At 56.5% G+C, this 19030-nt stretch overlaps 1 long non-coding RNA gene across 3 annotated transcripts in view; it reads right to left on the bottom strand.

The window, feature by feature from the left end:
* LOC147573306 (uncharacterized) overlaps positions 1 to 19030 on the bottom strand; it is a 343518-nt gene that overhangs the window by 86043 nt on the left and 238445 nt on the right. For all 3 annotated transcript variants that reach the window (XR_015244605.1, XR_015244606.1, XR_015244607.1), the window contains exon 3: positions 3100 to 3204. This is a non-coding gene — a long non-coding RNA (uncharacterized LOC147573306). The remainder of the gene's footprint in view (positions 1 to 3099; positions 3205 to 19030) is intronic.

Raw genomic sequence — 19030 nt, 5'->3', positions numbered from 1 at the left:
AACGCCACTCAGTGAATTTGCGAGTTAAAGCAAGGAGATGCTTACTTTAAAATCTTAAAGGCCCCACATATCAGGTACTCCAGACCGAAAATAATTTGCGGTGCTGATATGGATTTTCTCCCTATCTGAATATACCAAGTATTATATGTTATATTGACATCCAGGCTAAATCTTTCCCTTATAAGGGGTTTGACATAAATAGCTTTTATTATGTAACTCTTAAATACAAGGGATACAACACATTTCTTAAAGGTCCCAGCTGCTATTGTTATCGTTCGAGACATAAAATTGGAATCCCAACTTCCAATATCAAGTTTTAGCGCAAACCCTATAAAATCTATCTTGTCAGAATGTGCCAGAACCTCTAAGCCCTTCTCAGCTGAACAAATTGCAGCTGCTGCTCTACCCTCGAGGTAGAGCCTCGACTTTGCGTGTGGCGCCTTCACAGCAAACCGGTCCTGGTTTTCGCCCTGCCGCCGGGGGCTGGCCGGGGAAGGCGTAGGTTTAGATTAGCCGTGTCCTACGCCGCTTGACAGGGTGACACGGGTCTGCAGGGCTGAGCCCGGGGCCTGGAGATAGGACCAGCCGGCAGGAATGCAGGGAATGTTTTTCTTCGGACTCTATCGAGGCACACAGACCATGGGGATTCTGTCTGTGGTGACAGCCTTAACATTTACCAGAGCCCGGGACGCCGCTGTAGAAATGGCATTGCCCACCCCGAAAGTGAGAAGGTAACGTTTATTTTTGTATTTTTTTCCTCTCTCTCCCATATACAGACTGTAGAAAGACCACCAAGCGTGGGCCATTTTTTTTTTCCACCATGATGTACAATTCACATTTGTTAATCAAAAAAAAGTACCCGGGGTCATCCACCTAGCCTTTTTTTTTTTTTCTTCTTCTTCTTCTTCTTAAACAGGAAACGGGTTTCAGATGTTTATATGTTAAAAAGTAAGGCTACTAATCTGTTTAGCCATTTACCAGATCCTGGCGAACTCCCTCCTACATTTTAATGTTCAGACTCCATAGAATGACGTTCGTTTTATCCCGCTTGTAATTGAGAATGAAAAAACAAAATTGTTCAATAGTCACCTGCTTTTTTGGGACGGTTCCAGGAGAGGTTAGAATAAATGAATCTGGTCGTTTAGTGAAACCGTGCTTGTGGTGGCAATGGCCAACGTTGTGTTCGCGTTTGAAAATTCAACTTTCTCAGGCAATTCTTTACAACAGACCGCGGTCCCATGCATTTTCGTGTATCTGTGGAGACATCCTATTTAGACTCAGGACAGAGGTTTACAAAGACACACAGTTAGGAAATCTGCAGCAAAGGCAAAAGCTGTTCTTTTCAAACACGGGATCTTTTTCTTCGAACCAGCACGACATTTTCCACGGCGCGTCTCGATACTAGGCTGTAAATGATAACAGAGAAAAACCATTTTCCCAGGGAGTCCACGGTCACTTGAAAGGATTTCGGCCTGATGTTTAGAAATCAAGATTTTTGTTTTATTGCTGGAATTTTCTTTTTCTCGCCCCAGGGCCGATCACTTCAAACAGTCTCGCTGCTGGTGAAAACGTGGCCGTTTAGTGTGGCAAAATGATGATACTTCTCTGTGGTGGGAGGTTCATGTATTTACAATCCGGGAGAAAGGAGCACAAACAGGGGAAGTTTGGATGCTTTTTTGGTGAATTTGTTAGTGTGCGAATCACTGGCTGAAAAGGCTGTTTTAAATGTAGGACTCAAAACAGAAGGAATTGCATCATTTGTGAAACCTGGGTCCGACGGCCCCTACTCTTTATCCGTCTGTGTTTGACCCGATGTTTTCCGTCTGCAGATTGTGTAAGGAGGAAAACTGTGGCTTCTGGAGACGTTTTTGTCAAGGAGAGAGAAATAGGAAATTGAAATGAGCTCTTGAAAGCAGCCCAGTATCCCTGAATCGGCGAGAAGGGTGTTTGTAAAAATTACAACATAGGCAAAGAATCATTCCCAACTCCTTTGCGAGCATCCTTGCCTGCCTCCACCCCAATGTATACATTGATATAACATTCTATGAGGCAAAAACACAGTTGTTTTCTTTTTCACCAGACTTATCAGAAGTGGCTGGAGAAAAGAGGAGTAAAACTGTAAAAATAGACGCGTAATCAATGTCCAGGCTCCTTTCAATGAGGATGGGAGGGATCGGATTAAACACAAAATACGTCTTTTTTTTGGCAAACAAAAAAGCCATTTTGATTGCTTGGGGCATGTTTTAATCACGGCTGCTCCGGGATGGGTGTTAGGACCTCCTGGCACGAACCCAGGGACAAACACTAACGATCGCGCCGGCACTGAATGTGAGCAGAAATCGAGGAAAGCGGCAGAACCTTCTGTCGAGTGGGTCCCTCCAAGTGTAAGCACCCTAGCCGAGGCTGGGCCACGCAGAGCAAACCCCCACCAACCCCGGCTCGCTCTCCAGAATGTGCCTGCCATACCCAAGGTCCCGGAATCTCGCCCAAGAAAAGAACAGCTTCAGGGGCCCTTTGGCAAAGCACCGGGGGGCTGAAAAGGGCAGAGAGGAAGCCTGGGACGACATCTACGCAGCGTCCAAGAGGCCAAAGAGCCAACGGACAGAAGAAGACATTACTCTGATGAGGGGGCACAGACTCCGTGCCGGGAAATTTCCCGCGTTGGGCAGGACGCAGGGCATGGGGTTGGGGCTTCCTAGGCCGGCCTGTGTGACCATCACAGGAGACGACCCACTTTGGCTCAGTACTTTTTTTTTTTTTTTTTTTTTTTTTGACCGTCTCTCTGGGCCCTGGATCGCCAGGAACAGAAAAATGCCAAAGTCTGCAAATGCAGGGCAATCGCCGTGTCAGCTGAGCTGAGATGTTTCCCAAACGAACACCTGGACGATGTAAATCACCCCAGCGGTAAACACTTCAGGCCGGCGCAGGCCGCGGGCTGGCGGGCGGCACCCTCCCACCCGGCCGGGGTCCATAAACCAGGCGCTGGCCCGCAATCACAAACGTCCCTCTCACCGAGAAAGACCCCTCCCGGGATGGGAGCAGAGCCCCTTCGCAGAGGCCACGCAGATAACCGACTGCCCTCGCCGCTGGCCGGCTTACCCTGGGCTGGTTCTGGAGCACAGTCAGAGGTCTGTGTCGTTACGGATGGCCAGGCCCACGGGCGTCAAGGTGGCTATTTTCAAAGGCAGTGTGCAAAGGTAAAACCTAAAAAACAAACAAACAAAAGTCTTGTGTTTTAAACCTTGACAATAAAATCTGAATCATAGCCACAGTAATAACCGAAACGTCTCTGTGGAGGGTCCCCAAAGTTAGTAGAAATCCAAGTGTTCTTCCCTCCTTTAAAACATAGTGAATTAAGAGGTTAAATCTTCTCCGTGCCACCCTGGAATCCCCGACCCTTGACGGATGACCCCGCATCTGGTGTAAGCGATGGTTATAAAGATCCCTGAATGGGGAGAAGCGGACGGCGGAGCACAGAATACATCGCCCGAAAGGTCACCTCCTTGGGAATTTCCTTACATTCTGATGCTCTCCTTTAAGAAGAGAAATCTCTCCTTATAATTATCTGCTTAGGGGGAGTCTTTTAAACGACATGTTCCTCCGTCAACGGCACAGTTGTCCGCTTTGTAAAAGCGGCCTGGGGTGTAGGCTTTTTATGGCTCCGTTCCTTTCTCCCCACGGCCCGGACCAGAGACGCGGAGGGAACCCGAGAGCAGTTCCCCTGCCTCTGGGATCAACTTTGCACCAAAGAAAAATAACCCGGAGAAATTATTCCTCAGCCAGGAACGAAGGAAGCCAGGATCAGATGGTTGCTGATCAGAGCAAATATTTAAACTGGATAAGTCAAGTCGAGCATTATTAAATAAAGCTTGTTTAATATGTCTCAAACAGAAAATGTCTTTTGAGGAGGGTTTTAGACGTGGGACTAGAAATCTGGCTGGGTGCATGTCTTGAGGCTTAATTGGTGTGCCCGGGATTTGTGTTCTTCAGACAGAAGCACGCTGTTCCTCCACGAATTGGTGTCCCCACCCCCCTCCCCTGCCCGCCGCCCTGTCGTCCTAAAACGAAAGCAGGAAAGGTTTTAGGTAGCTGTTGAAAACGGTTAATGCAACACAATGCGCGTGAGGCCGCTGGCCCACGTTTTCACGTGGATGCATCAGACAAAGTGTAGCCTGGCCACCTTGGTGACGGGGGTGACGGGCCACGGGCGAGATCACCCGTGTGCACAGCCATGTTTTCCCACCACGGTGCAGCGGGCAGCCGCTGACCCGTGCTCCCGCCAAACCTAAAACCACTCTCTGATGGGTTTTACACGATTTACGTTTTTCTGATGTATTTAGAGGACGCCAGATGTCTACGTTCAAATGAAAAAAAAAATCATTGGGAATATAAGATCCCGCCCCTTCCCCACATTTGCTCGCTCATGACAGACGCCAGGTCTGTGTGCGTGTGCCGGCCAATTCAGAGCCGGGTCTGGGGTCTCCGCAGAGGGTCGGGAGGGGAGGTGGGTGTGTGTGACCACGGGCGCGTCTTTCTCTCCGGGCCACGTTTTCTCCTTCTGTAAGAAGGGTGGGGGCTGGTGATGCGCTGAGGCTCGTCCCCCTCGCTGAGAGTCTTTGCACTTCTCAGCGACCACCGTCTAGCTCGTTAAAGTCTCCTGACCCGCGGGAAGGAGCACCCGGAACCAGCTCGAAGCCGGACCTCAGAGAGCAGGCTGAGTCCCTCCCGCGCCCCAGTAGACCCGTGCGCCTGGGCGGGGGAGTTACGCCTTGTCTTTCTTCCCTCACCCCCAAAGTGATCTTTATATTCACTTAAGGGTTTTCGTTGTCAACGGACTGGACACGGATCGGACGGGGCACCCGGGACCCACAGCCCCCGTCTGATTCATCTGCCTGAGATGCAGTCACGTGCATCGTCAGACCCTATGGATTCCCTTCCTAAAAACCCCATGTCGCCCAGGGCCCTTCCTCAGGAAATCTGATTCCCTTTATCCTCAACACGGACAGACGGGCCGCTTACTTTTCGGCTCAGACCCACGGCCTGACCCTTCCCGTTAAGTCACCCTGGGCAGCAGCGTAGGCGGTGAGGGAAAACGTCCGGCAATGCGGCAGCAAAGCCTTGGTGCCGAGACCGTGGGAGCGGTCCGGCACCCCCGGCTGCCGTGCCTGTTCCCGGACAGGTGCCGCTGCCCCCTTCTTAGCGGACACCTGTGCATGCTGCCCGCAGGGACGGTGGCCCCGGCGACGGCCACGGAGCCTCAGGGCAGGACGGCGGGCAGCCCGACAGCGGCTTCTGTGCTCAGCTTTCCGGAGCCCTCGTCAGGCCAGAGGGGACGGGACAGCTGGGAATGCGTTGGTGGGGAGGCGCTCGGAGGGTGGCCTGGACTCTGGGTGGACGGGCAGGGGCCCAGGGGACCGAGGCCAGCGCTGGAGCAGGGCTGCTGTGGAAGAACCCCACGTGCCGCTCCGGCTGGGTCAGTGAGAGCGGCTGGGGAGCCTGGCCGTCGCTCCCAGCAGGGCAGAGGCAGCCCCTCCACCCCCCGAGCGTCAAAGCAGGAAGCCCGGGGGTCTGGAGAGGCACCATCTGCAAGACTGGACGTGTGACCGGCCTGGGACACGGCGGGGGGAGGGGGTGACGGATGGGCCGGGCGGGAGGGGAGAAGAAAGCTGTGGGGTCAGGGACGTGTGGTGAGGAGCAGAAGGAGGAAAGTCCACTAGGGGCAGGGCGACCCCGCATCACCCTCCCCTTCACCGTCTGGCCGCAGCTCGTCCCCAGCTGCTCCCACCCTAAGCCTCCCACCCCGCCCCCTGGCGGCTCTCAACCCTGACTGTCCCTGATGGTCCCCCAGAAAGCTTTGACGGTGCGGAAGCCTGGCACCACCCCCAGAGATCGGGGAGGCCTTAGGCTGGGCGGGGGTCCCCACCAATGTTTTTACTGGCTCCCAGGGGTTCCGTGAACAGTCAGGGACTGAGACCGCTGTCCTGACCCTAAACTTCCAGGTGCAGACTTCTTCTGTGAGCTTCCTCTTGTCTAACTGGACACGGCAGAGGCTTGGCTGTTGGTAACTCGCGCCCTGGAGACGCTGTGTGCATGGTGGGCCAGCCCTGGTCCGGGGATGCAGCATCGGTAAGGGTGCCCGCGGCGTGCACACCGGGCTGGGCATCTGGGCCACCGAGGGGCCCCTCGTTAACTTGCACACCCCACTCCTGGCCCAGGGCCTAGCGTCCAAACTGAAAGAACAGACAGGTTCTGAGCCCAGAGTGGGACTTCCACAAAGCTCTCTCGAATCTTCGCGTGGCTCCCTCTTCCTTGGTAAAGGTAGCAGGACAAAATAAAAACAAAATTTTAAATTCTTCTGGGAAAAAAAAAAAAAAGCAAATCTTGATGAACTGGAACGTACAGCCCAGTTACCTGTGCTAAGTAACCCTCATGTTCCGTTGGCCCCTTGTAAATCGCAAGCCTCCTTCATGAGACTTCGCGTAGAGTATCGAGAAGTCCAGACGCCGTCGGGGAGCCTCACGCGGCCTCATTCATGGCAACACCCTATGCGGCGCGTGTTACTTTGTGCCCATTTCGCAGATGGGGTAAGTGGAGGTGACTGCCCTGAAGCACACAGGTAGTTTGTGCCAGAGCTGGGGTGGGAACCCCGTCGGCAGTGCGGGGAAGAGAGGCGGGCGCCGCAGCCGGAAGATGGAATGTTATCTCGGAGAACCCCTCGGACGGTGTCAAAGCAGCAGGTTGGCCCCACCAGCTCTGCTGCTCTCCGTGGGGCGCTCTTGCCTCTGAGGGCCTCCGTTCGCTGCCCCACAAGGTGGGGCTCAGCTGGGGTGGCCCCACACACGCGCAGCCTGCCCTCCACAGGCAGGAACGCGCGGCCACCTTCCTCCTCCGTCGGGCCTCCCGTGGGGCTGGTGACGGGCTGGGGTCTGTTTGTTCTCAGGGAAGGAAGAACCCTTTCTGGAAATGCCAAGCCTCTCTTTGCCGAGACAAACCTCGGGGCTTGACACAGAAAGAGAGTGAGGCAGGCTCGGGAAGGAGGCAGGAGCTCTGGCTGGCCCAGCGGACCCCCCGCCCCTCTGACACGGCTCCGGCCTCCGTGCGAGTGGTGGGAGGGCACGCGGCCCCTCCCTACGAGGAGATGGGAGCCAGCCCTGTCCCTGCTTCTCCACGGGGCTGTGGCTTCCGCAGAGCCAGGGCCCGGCCAAACTGCCTCCCGCAGCCTCTGACCCCAGAGGCCAGGCCCCCCCTCTACTCGATAGGCCCAGGAGCCTCCCCTATGCCCTCTAAGCCCTGCCCACCTGACCTCAGCTCTGGGACCCCCCCCCTCCCATCTCCAGGCTGTAAAAGGGGGCTCCTCCTGCCTCTGAAGTGTGGCTGTGAGAATTACGTGAGGCAATGATCCATGCTTGTAAAGGGCCGGCCCAGAGCCTTCCAGAACCTTCCGCAGAGTCACAACAATAAGAAACAAACAGCCCAAATGGGGCACCGGCCCAGAAATAGCTCATCCTGGCACCAACCAGAGGAGGTAGGGACCACCTAGGACGCATTTTTTCAGATGCAAATACTGAGGCACGGAGCAGTTAGGAGTTTACCCACACGTGGAGCGGACATTGGAACCCAGGCGGTCTGGCTGAGGGCCGTCAGCCTCTATAGTCTCTCCATACACTTGACAGATGGGAGCTAAGATTATTACTGGGGGGGGGGGGAGGTTGATCATTATTTGGTTTTTAAAACACTTTTAATTTGGGGATCATTACAGACACACACACAGTTGTAAGGAATAATTTGGGAAGATCCCTGTATACCTTCCGGCCAGTTTCCCTCAGTGGTGACGCCCTGCATAGCTTCGGCATGAGGTCACAACCGGGATGTGACATCAGCACAGCCGACCGTGTTATTCAGGCCAAAGGGGAGCAGGGCTCCCAGGAAAGTGAGGTGTCTGCTCAGACCCCATGGCCCTCCACTCGGTACCCCTCGCCCTGCCCTCCTTTTCCCTAACATGACCTGACGTTTGCGGGTCTGTTTACGCTCCCCCAGAGACGCAAGTTGCGGGAGGTCAGAGATTTGCCTGTGGCGTTCGCTGCTGTATCCCCTGCGTGGAGAACAGGGCCTGTCACGTCCGGCCTTAGTACATAGTTTTGAACGGATGGGTGAGTGAATGATGCTTCCTCACGGGGCCACATGAGCTCCCTTTTAAAAACACCTATAAACTGGGCTCAGTACTCCCGACCTGCAGGGTGTGGTGAGATCAGGGCAACCCGAGACCTGTCGAGAGTCCGTCCCTTGGTGTCCAGGGGGGTCTCAGCACGGTGGCTGGGGCTGTGCTCCCTCTCTTACCCGGGGAGGCTTCCCCCTGCCCCTCCAGCCTGTGTCGCTGACCTGACCGTTCTGGGAGTCTCACTGCCGCCCTCCCTCCGGGGTCTCTGGGGTTTGTCAGGCCCTATAAAGGGCCTGTGATCTTTCAACAGTTAGAGCATCGCCAATAAGAGGTTTGCTTTGCGGCACTTGAAGGAGGAGGGCTTTCTGGAGGGTGGCACGGGTCTTAAGTACCCTGAAGTCGGCTAATTCGGCTCGCTTGGAATAACAGACATTTAACACCTTCCATTGTTCTGGGCCTGGGCCCCAGAGCCCTGCTGGGACTGGGGGGCCGCGGGTTCCTCCGGTTCGCATAGGGGAGGCCGCCCTCCTCAGCACCAGGTCTGAGACCCAGTCTCCCCCTAGCAAGCCTACCAAACCCGAGGGATCTCCACACCCCACACCTGCCTCCTTGGAGGAGGAAGCGGGGCATGGGATCTCGTAGTGTCAACAGCCCCTTAAGCGATAATCCTAGACGTACTTGCCCCTCATGCCTTTTCTTATATTTGCCGTTTCAGTTCCTGACGAGTGGGGGATCTGAAAACCACCACATTTCTTCCTATTGTAAAGTAAGTGTCGTATGTTTATTATAAAACAAAACATTCCGTATAGAAAGTTGATTAAGAAAGGGAAACACTTAAGGAATAATTTCTTGATTATCCATAACCCTGCCGTTTGGGGATTAGCCACTTTACGCATTTTGCTATATTTTCTCTCTCTTTCTCTCCATTTATGTACATGTGTATAACACAGTTAGAATGATTTAATTTTAGATCCTGTTTTCCCCATAACCACTGTATCATGAAATGTTTCTGTTCCTTTAAAATATCATTTGGGAACACGTATATTTAAAAATAATTGTCTTTTAACGTTTATTTATTTTTGAGAGAGACAGAGAGAGAGAGAGAGAGAGACAGAGCACGAGTGGGGGAGGGGCAGAGAGAGAGGGAGACACAGAATCGGAAACAGGCTCCAGGTTCCGAGCCGTCGGCACAGAGCCCGAGGCGGGGCTCGAACCCCAGAACCGCGAGATCGGGACCTGAGCCCAAGTCGGACGCTCAACCGACTGAGCCGCCCAGGCGCCCCGGAACACGTATGTTTTAAAACTGAAAAACCGAACCCTGTTGTGGACAACAAAGAAGATGCTTCTGCAGAGTGAGCAGAAAAGCCAAGACAGGACGCAGCCTGTCCTACTCCTGACTGACGTGGGGGCTGCTCCTGGGCGGGCACCTTCGTACACGAGGATGCGGATGCAAATCCTTGGACGCGAGTGGCGTGTGTTTGTTTCCTGCGGTAACTTCCCGGTGCGGGAGCCACAGCTCAGAGGGTGTGGACGCTTCTAAGCTCCTGTGTGTACACTGACAAGTCACCGCGTGGAGAGGCTGTAAGTTCACGGACCCGTCCCCCAGCTGTGCCCACGAGCGCCTGTATCTTTCCACCTTGGTGTTCAGGCCTTTGCCTTGTTTTTTTGTTTTTTGTTTTTGCTAATTTAAGGAGCCAGGACTTGGAGTCACCACTGTGGTTCTGAGACACCTGACTTCACTTCTAAACACCTTCATCTGGTCCATTAGCTACCACACTGGGAGACAGCAACTGAGGGGTGTTATGGGAACGGAGGGGCCGGCTCTCCGTCTGTGAGAGCATCAATTCCCTTTGCAGAGCTCAGGCATGGGGACAGGGGCCACCCCTCTGAACAGCTGTCATTCGTGGCTGCCTCTGGGGAATTTGCTGGAGAGGCCAGCCCCGGGGAAACTGGAGCCGGAGGAAGGGGGCACAGAGACTTCTCGTGAGGTTGTAGGTGGGAAGGATGGCTTGCAAACTCACCCCCTGGGGCTGAAAGAAGCTTGCCGTAAGGAGCCTGCCCCTTTTAAAAAGCAAACACAAGAAATGGACCCTTTGAAGGGTCCGAACCCGTGACATTCGGCGCATTCACGGCATCGTGCAGTCGCCACCTCTGTGTGGTCCCCCCGACATCTCTGTCGTCCCCAAAGACACCAGGCCCGTTCGCACTCCCCGTTCTCCGTAGGCCGGCCTGGAACCGCACATCCGCCCTCCGTCTCCCTCACTTGCCTCTTTGGGATATTTCACGGGAGCGGAGCCCCACAGCTTGCCAGCCTTTGTGTCTCCCTGCCCCCCGCATCACCATTCCCAGCTGCTGCCTGCCGTGCCCGGGGCTCGTATGGCTGGGCGATAGGCCACCGCCTGGACGGACCGCGGTCTGTCCATCCAGTCTCCCGCTGACGGACACTTGCACTGTTCGCAGCTTTGGGTTACGTCCGCAGCAGTGGGATTGCGGATCTCACGGACACTCCGGATTTAACTTTCTGAGGAGCTGTCGGACGGTTTTGCACAGCCCCGCCCCTTCCACGTTCCCACCAGCAGGGCAGGGGGGGTCCGATCTGTGTACAGAGGGAGAGATAACGGCTTATTCCAACAGCATCTTCCCGAGGCGCCGTCCTGCCTTCTTGGTCCACGTAACAATCCCAGTGTGGCACTCCCGTGCTGTCACCTGGCCGGCGGTCTATTTGAGACCCTTGGCAGGCCACAGCCCCCTTAATGTTCTGATGCCTCCACCTCCTGGCTATGCCTCCGCCCCTCCCGCCTCAGTTTCCTCCCTTAGGAAACGACGCAGCTACGTCTAGTTGACTGGCTGCCCCAAGCCCCGTGCCAGGCGTGTGGTGGCGCCTCGTAATGACGAGCCATGAGGTCCCATCCAGGAGGCGCGTGGGGGGCCGTCAGAGGCCGACCGAGGGACCCCCGAGCCTGTGCGGTTTCACCAACTCACTACGTTGCCATCGATAATGCGAAACAGACGATTAGAACCACATCTGAGCACGACTGACAAGTGCCTCTAATACATAAAGAAATGGCCAGAGGGGGTGGGTCTGAGCCAGGCTGGTTCCAGTGTCCCTGTGACAGAGAGGATGGTGTGGCCGTCAGGGGGGACCGGATGCCCCCCCTCTGTGGCCTAGCAGGCTCCGTATAAAACCTTCAAGGGCTAAATAAATGCAGTAATTTACAGAGAAGAGGCCTCCCAGGGCTGCCTCTGGCACTGAGGCCTGAGGACCAGGCCAGCATCTGTCTTCTCGGGTGACGTGTTCCTGTCAACAGTCACCCTAGCGGGAACAGGACCCAGCAAGACAGTGTGGCACCCTCCCTTCTGCTCTGTGTTCTTCTTGGTGGTGAAGGGGAGGGGGCAGCTGCAGGGCTGCAGGGCTGCACGGCAGGGGAGGGCAGGGGAGGGGAGGGGAGGGGGAGGGCAGTGCTGCAGGGCAGGGGGAGGGCAGTGCTGCAGGGCTGCAGGGCAGGGGAGGGCAGGGCTGCAGAACAGGGAAGGGCAGGGGGAGGGCAAGGGAGGGCAGGGCTGCAGGGCAGGGGAGGGCAGGGGAGGGCAGGGGGAGGGCAGTGCTGCAGGGCAGGGGGAGGGCAGTGCTGCAGGGCTGCAGGGCAGGGGAGGGCAGGGCTGCAGAACAGGGAAGGGCAGGGGGAGGGCAAGGGAGGGCAGGGCTGCAGGGCTGCAGGGCAGGGGAGGGCAGGGGGAGGGCAGGGGAGGGCAGGGCTGCAGGACTGCAGGGCAGGGGAGGGCAGTGCTGCAGGGCTGCAGGGCCGGGGAGGGAAAGGGAGGGCAGGGCTGCAGGGCTGCAGGGCAGGGGAAGGCAGGGGAGGGCAGGGCTGCGGGGCAAGGGAGGGCAGTGCTGCAGGGCTGCAGGGCAGGGCAGGGCAGGGGAGGGCAGGGCTGCAGAACAGGGAAGGGCATGGGGAGGGCAAGGGAGGGCAGGGCTGCAGGGCTGCAGGGCAGGGGAGGGCAGGGCTGCAGGACTGCAGGGCAGGGGAGGGCAGGGGAGGGCAGTGCTGCAGGGCTGCAGGGCAGGGAAGGGCAGGGGAGGGCAGTGCTGCAGGGCTGCAGGGCCGGGGAGGGCAGGGGAGGGCAGGGCTGCAGAGCAGGGAGGGCTCAGTTCTCTCTCCCCAGTTGTCCTGGCTCCCTGAGGCCTACGGGATCAGAGCCGAGTCCCCCGGAAGTCCAGACTCCCTCAGGGACGCAGGGCTGAGTGTGGCGCAAAGCCTCGCAGGCCCAGAGCGAGCAGGATGGGAGTCTGGGCCCGCAGTCCAGGCAGGTGGGCTTCCAAGGAGCGCGGGGCACACGCCCTGGCCTTGCACGGAGGTCCGGTTCTAGAGCACGCTCTTTTCAGCACGCTGTGATCTCGGGCAAATCTCACATCTCTCCAAGGGGTACATTTCTTTCAATTTTATCTCTGTATTTGAGAGAGAGAGAGAGAGAGGTAGCAGAGTAGGGGGACGGGGTGGGGGGAGAGAGAATCTTAAGCAGGGCCCACGCTGAGCCGGGCTCCGTCCCACAACCCTGGGATCGTGGCCTGAGCCCAAATCAAGAGTCGACGCTTAACCAACCGAGCCACCCACGTGCCCCAAGGGACCCATTTTTTATCTACAAGACGAAGACGAGCAATTTTCACCTGCCAGGGTGGTGAAATGAAACAAACACAACGTTCGTTGACAGGCATAAATAATTTCGCGGGCGTGAAAAGGGGGCGTGTTTTGGCCAGCGGCGTCCAATGCAAATATAACTCAAGCCACACATGTAATTTGAAATTTTCTAGCGACCGCGTTAAAAAAGATGTAGAAAGAAACAGGCGGAACTGATTTTAAAATACCTTAACCCAACATATCCAACGCGTTATCCTGCAGTTAATGTGAAGATGGAGATATTTAAAGTTCCTTTATACTAACTCTTCAAAATATGGCAGCACATCTCAGTTCAGACCAGCCACACTGCCAGGGCTCAGTAGCCACGTGTGGCTGTGCAGTGTGTGTCTAGAACCATCCTATTTCCTGGGCAAGAGGAGTCCCACCCCGGGTGGGGGGGGGGGGTGCTGTCTGCCATATCACCAGTCTGTCCTGATGGGGCACTGGCTTCCCGAGGGGGGAGACGGTGCAGAGGTGGGGATCAGGTAGGTCCTTGCTAGTTCCACAGCTTTAGGGTTTGATACATTTGGGGGCGGGGTTAACTTAAAAATCTGTTTGCATATAAAGAAGATGCAAATTTTAGCGAGAAGGATGCTCACTGCAGTGTCATCACAATCGGGTGGCTGTGAAATCAGCCAAGTGGCCGCAGAAATCGTCACCTCGAGGTAACTGGTGACCTGGACAAGGCGGGGGTGGGGGTGGTGGTCAGTGACCGGGGGAGGGCGGAAGCCAGGCGAGGGGGTGAGAAGGCCGGCGATCCCATTTCTGTGTTTTAAGTAAGAAAACCTGGATGGACATTGACCAAAATGTTCACTGTCATCTCCGGCTGGTGGAGCACGGTGGGTTTTCGGCCTCCTCTTTTTTTTTTTTTTATCTGTACGTTCCAATTTTCCTGTAACAAACGGCGTTAGTTGAGGAATATGTAAATTTTCAAAAATAAACGCGATATATTGGAATTGTAATATAATTCCGCTTTCAGGGTGGTAAAGGGAAAAGGAATCACTCACCACAGTTGGGGTGAGAAGGGGGGCTCTGATTTCTCTGAGGTTCCATGACACCGAGTGTCTGAAATCCCCACCCGACCCTTCCCCTAGATTCACCCCAACTTACTCGGTCCTCCGCGGGCATCCTGTTCCTATTAGACCGTAAGCAACTTCAGGGGCCCGGAAAAGCTTCGCTGAACATCTACTAAATTCCTGGACCTGTGCATCTTTATTATTTTTAAATTTTTATTCAAAAAATTTTTTATGACATTTATTTATTTTTGAGAGACAGAGTAAGACAGAGCATGAGCGGGGTAGGAGCAGAGAGAGAAGGAAACACAGAATCCGAAGCAGGCTCCAGGCTCTGAGCCGTCAGCACAGAGCCGGACGCGGGGCTCAAACCCCCGGACCGTGAGATCATGACCTGACCCGAAGTCGGACACGTAAGCAGCCGAGCCACCCAGGCACCCCTGTCCATCTTCATTAATATTAACATTAATCCCGTCCTCCCGACAGCCACAGACAGGAAGGCACTCGCACCGTCCCCAGGTTACAGATGAGGAAGCCACGCATAGCAAGGGTTAAGTAACTGCCCGGGTTCACGCTCCCGGTGAATGGTGGTGCCCGGGTTCTGAAGCCAGACCGTCCACCTCTAGACCACATGCCCCTTCTCCTTGACTACACAGACCATGGCCCCTTCCTCTAAACCACATTTCTGGCTCCTGGCAGGGTGGACTCCATCCGTATCTCTGACTCTTCTGTGCCTCCCTGGGGGTCCCAGCTTGGTGGGAGCCCAGTGTTGAACTGACCCTCAGCCACCGCTGACCCACTGCGGCAAGAGAAGGTGTGTGCCTTCAGTGCTCTGCTTTGGGCCCGGAGCAAAATCAAGGGAGTGTGTGTGTGTGTGTGTGTGTGTGTGTGTGTGTGTAGGCTGTGTGTGTGTAGGGTATATTTTCGTGGGGTGGGAGCTGGAGAGGGGGGCTGTTTAGTTTAGGCAAAGGCTCAAGCTGGTCCTTGCTGTTAGCAGGAAGCCCAAATGGGGAGTCAGGAAAAGACCCCAGGGATGCCGCACGCCTCGGACAACGGCGTTCCTCCCTTCTCGTACCCCGGACTTGTACGCTCACAAGAATTTGCAGGACACCGTGCCGTGCGGGCGCTGTGCTGGTCCAGGGTGCCTGGTAAGGACAGCCAACACTGACAGGGCCCCCCGGGAGCCGTCAGGAGCGGGCGCGTCTGAAGAATGTCGCCTCCGTTAACCGCTGCAACGCCCTCACCTGCCCCCTGAGCTCCCAGCCCTGGCTGTCCCCAGGGCACCAAGGTGTGTGGCCAGAGTTCCACCTCCAGCACGCACAGAGTGGCCGGTGAGTGCCGCCTCGCCTCAGCAGCTCCGCAGACTGCCTCCCAGGGAGAAGCAGGCTTTTGTGGGAGACGATGGGTTCCCTTTGAGGAAGAGACCCCCGGGAGCCTTAAGACATGCTGCTACCGGGCCGCCCAGACGTTCTGATCTCACTGGTCTGGGTGGGACCCGGGATCAGTCTGGGTTTTGTGTTTGTTTTTGGATCAACTCGGGTGATTCTCTAACCCTTTGCCACTCAGCGGGCGTCCCTGTCTCAAGAGTCCCTCTGGGTTTAACGCCCAGTGTCACTGTCTTGAAATTCATCACTGTTGAGCGGGGAGGGGCCTGGTGCTTCCTTTCGGCCCTGGGCCCCCGGGGTTATGCAGCCCCGCCTGCAAAGTTCTTCCTCCCACAGACCCAGGCTCCCGACTCAACACCTGAGGCCGGCCTGGGCTTTCTGGATGTTGTAAAATACAGATGGCGGCTTGTGGCGGCCCAGGTTATACAACACGAGGTAATCAATCCGACGAGTAAACACAGCGTAGACAATCAAAACCAGCCACGGTGCAAAACGGGGCAGAAGGCTGAGAGGCCGTGAGAGGCGGGGACAGGACCGAGGGCAGGACCAAGGACAGGACCGAGGGCAGCACCTCACCTCGGGCCTGGCCCCCGCCCTCAGGGTTTGCTCCTTCACAGGGCTGATGGTGGTGCACCCCACCGAAGCCTCCCCTCGCCTCTCCCTGCCCAGATGGTCTCTCTCCCTCCTCCGCTCTGCCAAGCTCCCCATTCCCTATAACCACCGTGGTGGTGGTGGGGGGGGGGCTGCTGGATGGTCCCCCAAAGTATGTCTACATTCTAATCCCTGCACCCTGTGGATGGGGCCTTGTTTGGAGAAAGGGTCTTTGCAGATGTGATTAGGTTAAGAATTGCAGAGGAGACCACCCTGAATCCTCTCCCTAGACCAGAGGGGAGGAGAGGCTGTGGAGGACAGGGACAGAAGAGGAGGGACTCGGTCACAAGCTAAGGGACGCCTGGGCCCCTAAGACCTGGAAGAGGCGGGAAGGATCCTCCCCTCCAGCCTTTGGAGCGAGGCCCTGTGACACCGTGAGTTGGGGCCTTCTGGCCTCCCAAACCGGGAGAGAATAAGTTGTTGCTCTAATCACCTGGTTGGTGGCAATTATTTTTGGCAGCTCCCTCCAACTTCCTCTCTGCTTTGTTTTGTGCCAGCTTCATGAGCTCTCCCCCGCCTGCTGTAAGCCGGGCGAGGCTCTGTGTGTGTGCGTGCTGCTCACGGCCGTGGCCCCAGTGCCTTTACAGCGGCAACCGGAGCCTCGGGGCCCCGGGGAGCGAGAAGCATTGCTCTGGTCCTCAAAGTGACCCGTGGGGCAGCAAACTGCCAGCAAAGCCCGGACCTCAGCCGCAGGCAGCCCGGTGACTCCCGGGAGGGGTCCGCTCCTCTGACTCACACCCGGAGACCCTCACCCCCACCGCGAGCGCCCCAAGCCCTAGCCTTCCCAGCTGCCCAGCGTGCTCCCCCTCACTGGGGCCCCAGGACGCGATGCTCAAGTAGATGCCCACGCCCGTCTCTGCGTCTTAATTTAGATCATCCTGATGGACGGGTGTCCTGCCGACCATCTTCTTCGCGCCCCTCCCGATTCAGTCCTCCCTTCCTTGGCGGCCGACCTGCCTGGACTCCATCGTCCCACCCTGGACTGTGCTCCCGGCTGGAGCTGGCAGCGGGGGCTCCGTGGACCACAGGACAGTGAGGGGAGGGAGGCTGGGTGCTCTCTGCTCCCTCCCCGCTGGGCCACCTCCACCTGGCGGGCGGTGTCCCCTACCTGAGGTCACAGCTCCCGTTGGGGTCCTCTCCATGTGGACACCCTGCCATGATGTCACCTGTGTCCCCTCATCCCTACAGTCCCCTGCTGCTGCCTCCCATCCCTCCCCCAGGTCCACAGACCTTGCCCACACCTTGCAAATGTTGCTGTTGTTAAAGCCCCTTCAATTTATTTTTTGTTTAAGTTTATTTGTTTATTTTGAGACAGACAGCCAGAGAGAATCCCAAGCAGGCTTCGCACTGTCAGCAATAGAGCCCGACGTGGGGCTCAAACCCATGAACTGTGAGATCGTGACCTGAGCCGAAATCAAGAGCCGGATGCTTCACCGACTGAGCCAGCCAGGTGCCCCCAAACGCCTTCAGTTTAAAACCCAGTTCGAACGGCTGTTTATTTCCAGCCCAGCGAGACCCGAACTGATCCCGTGTCCCTAACCGGGCTATTACCGGTTACCCGCTGTCCACGCCCCTGACGCCTGCTGGAAGGTGGGGTTCCGCGCCCAGTTTACACCCCGGAGGAGACACTCCCCGCTGGAACACGGGCTCGGGGAGCCCAGGGGCTTCGTCTTCCTTTTCCTGGAATTCCTGCTGAGATCATGGCAGAGTCGCCCCTAGTCGTACGAGAGGGTCCAGGGAGGCGGATCCCCCAGGGGTAACGTTTCACAAAACGGCCATACGAAGGTGCCAGCGGCGTCTCAATGCTGACACCACCCACCTGGTCACTCACATCTCTGTCAGATCTACCTGTGGTCGTGCGCGCGTGTGAGCTCACGGGTGTGCATGATGTGGGTCGTGCCGCCTCCGCACGCGGTCGTGGCACGGCACGTTTCCCTCAGCACCAGGAAGCTGCTAATCTGATTTCTCTGGAATTTGTATTCTAACCTGATTTCTTCAAGAGCCTCTTAAGGCCTTATTTTGTGACGACTTTCTTCCCACTGCCAGAACCGTGCCTGGCACGTGACAGAGACTCAAACGCCTTTACCGGCTGAGCATCGGGTGCGTTTCGTCCTCAGGACCCCCCGTTTGCGCGGACGGGGAAGCGGGGCTCAGGGCTGGGCTCACGCTCGGGGTCTTGAGGCCCCGGGGGCCACAGTCTGGCTCCTGCTGTCCCTGCTGCACCCCGAGGGGCGGCACGGAGGGCATCTGGATGCAGGGGGTCCCGGGCACCCCTGTTCAACCTCGGCGTCTTCCCCTCCGTCTGCGGGTCGTCCTTCCCACAGCTGCGCCGGGCGGCCGTCCTCCGAGCCCGTCCAAGGCCGATAAAAAGTGCCGGGCAGGACGCGGCGGAGCCTGGAGCCTGGCCGGCCTGATAACTGGCTTCGCTTTGATGTTTTTCAAGTTCAGAACGGACCCCGGGCCCCTTGGCCAGCGTTGCATGCTTGTTTATTTTTGTCGCCGTGTAGGCTTGTGTGATTTCCCCTTCCCAAGTGGGACAGCTATCATTATTGCTGTCATTACCCTATTGGAAACGTTGCTAAACGCACTCTCCCGCTCCACCCCACCCCTCCTTCCAAGCGCCTGAGGAAGACCACCCACGACGTCAGACCTTCCCTCCATTTAATTTTAGTCTCAGGATGTAAGTTTGCAATTTCATCACAATTAAAAAAAAAAAAAAAAACCCAAAACCGAAACGAGACTGGTTTTCCTGCCCCAGACCTGCGGACCGTCCCTCCCTGACAGGCGGGCTCAGGAGCTGCCCGAGAGTCCCCAAGAACGGCGAGCTTTCAGGGCACGGGGACCCGGGAACGGTTTCGCAAGAAAACACGGAATACTGTCCTAAGTTACGTTCCAAATGCGTTAGATCAGAAAAAGACCGCTAAGCTGTGTTCTTCTCATAAATACCAGTGAATTAGTCAGAGGGCACGGGGAGTGCAGGGCACAGGAGAACCCACCACTTCCTCTCTGAGAGCACCCTGGGTTGGAATGTTCTAGATATTCAGGACACAGCGGCAAAGACCCTCACGATAACTCTGAGATCCCCTTGCAGGGTTTCCCGGCACGCTGCCCACCTGAACACAAGGTTTGTGTTGTATTTTCTTC

Source organism: Puma concolor, chromosome E2 (assembly GCF_028749965.1).
Source record: "Puma concolor isolate L17-30 chromosome E2, mPumCon1.1.hap2, whole genome shotgun sequence".
In the NCBI taxonomy this organism is placed as follows: Eukaryota; Metazoa; Chordata; class Mammalia; order Carnivora; family Felidae; genus Puma; species Puma concolor.
Note: the sequence above shows the minus strand (reverse complement) of the source record. Positions and strands in the feature narration are given on the sequence as shown.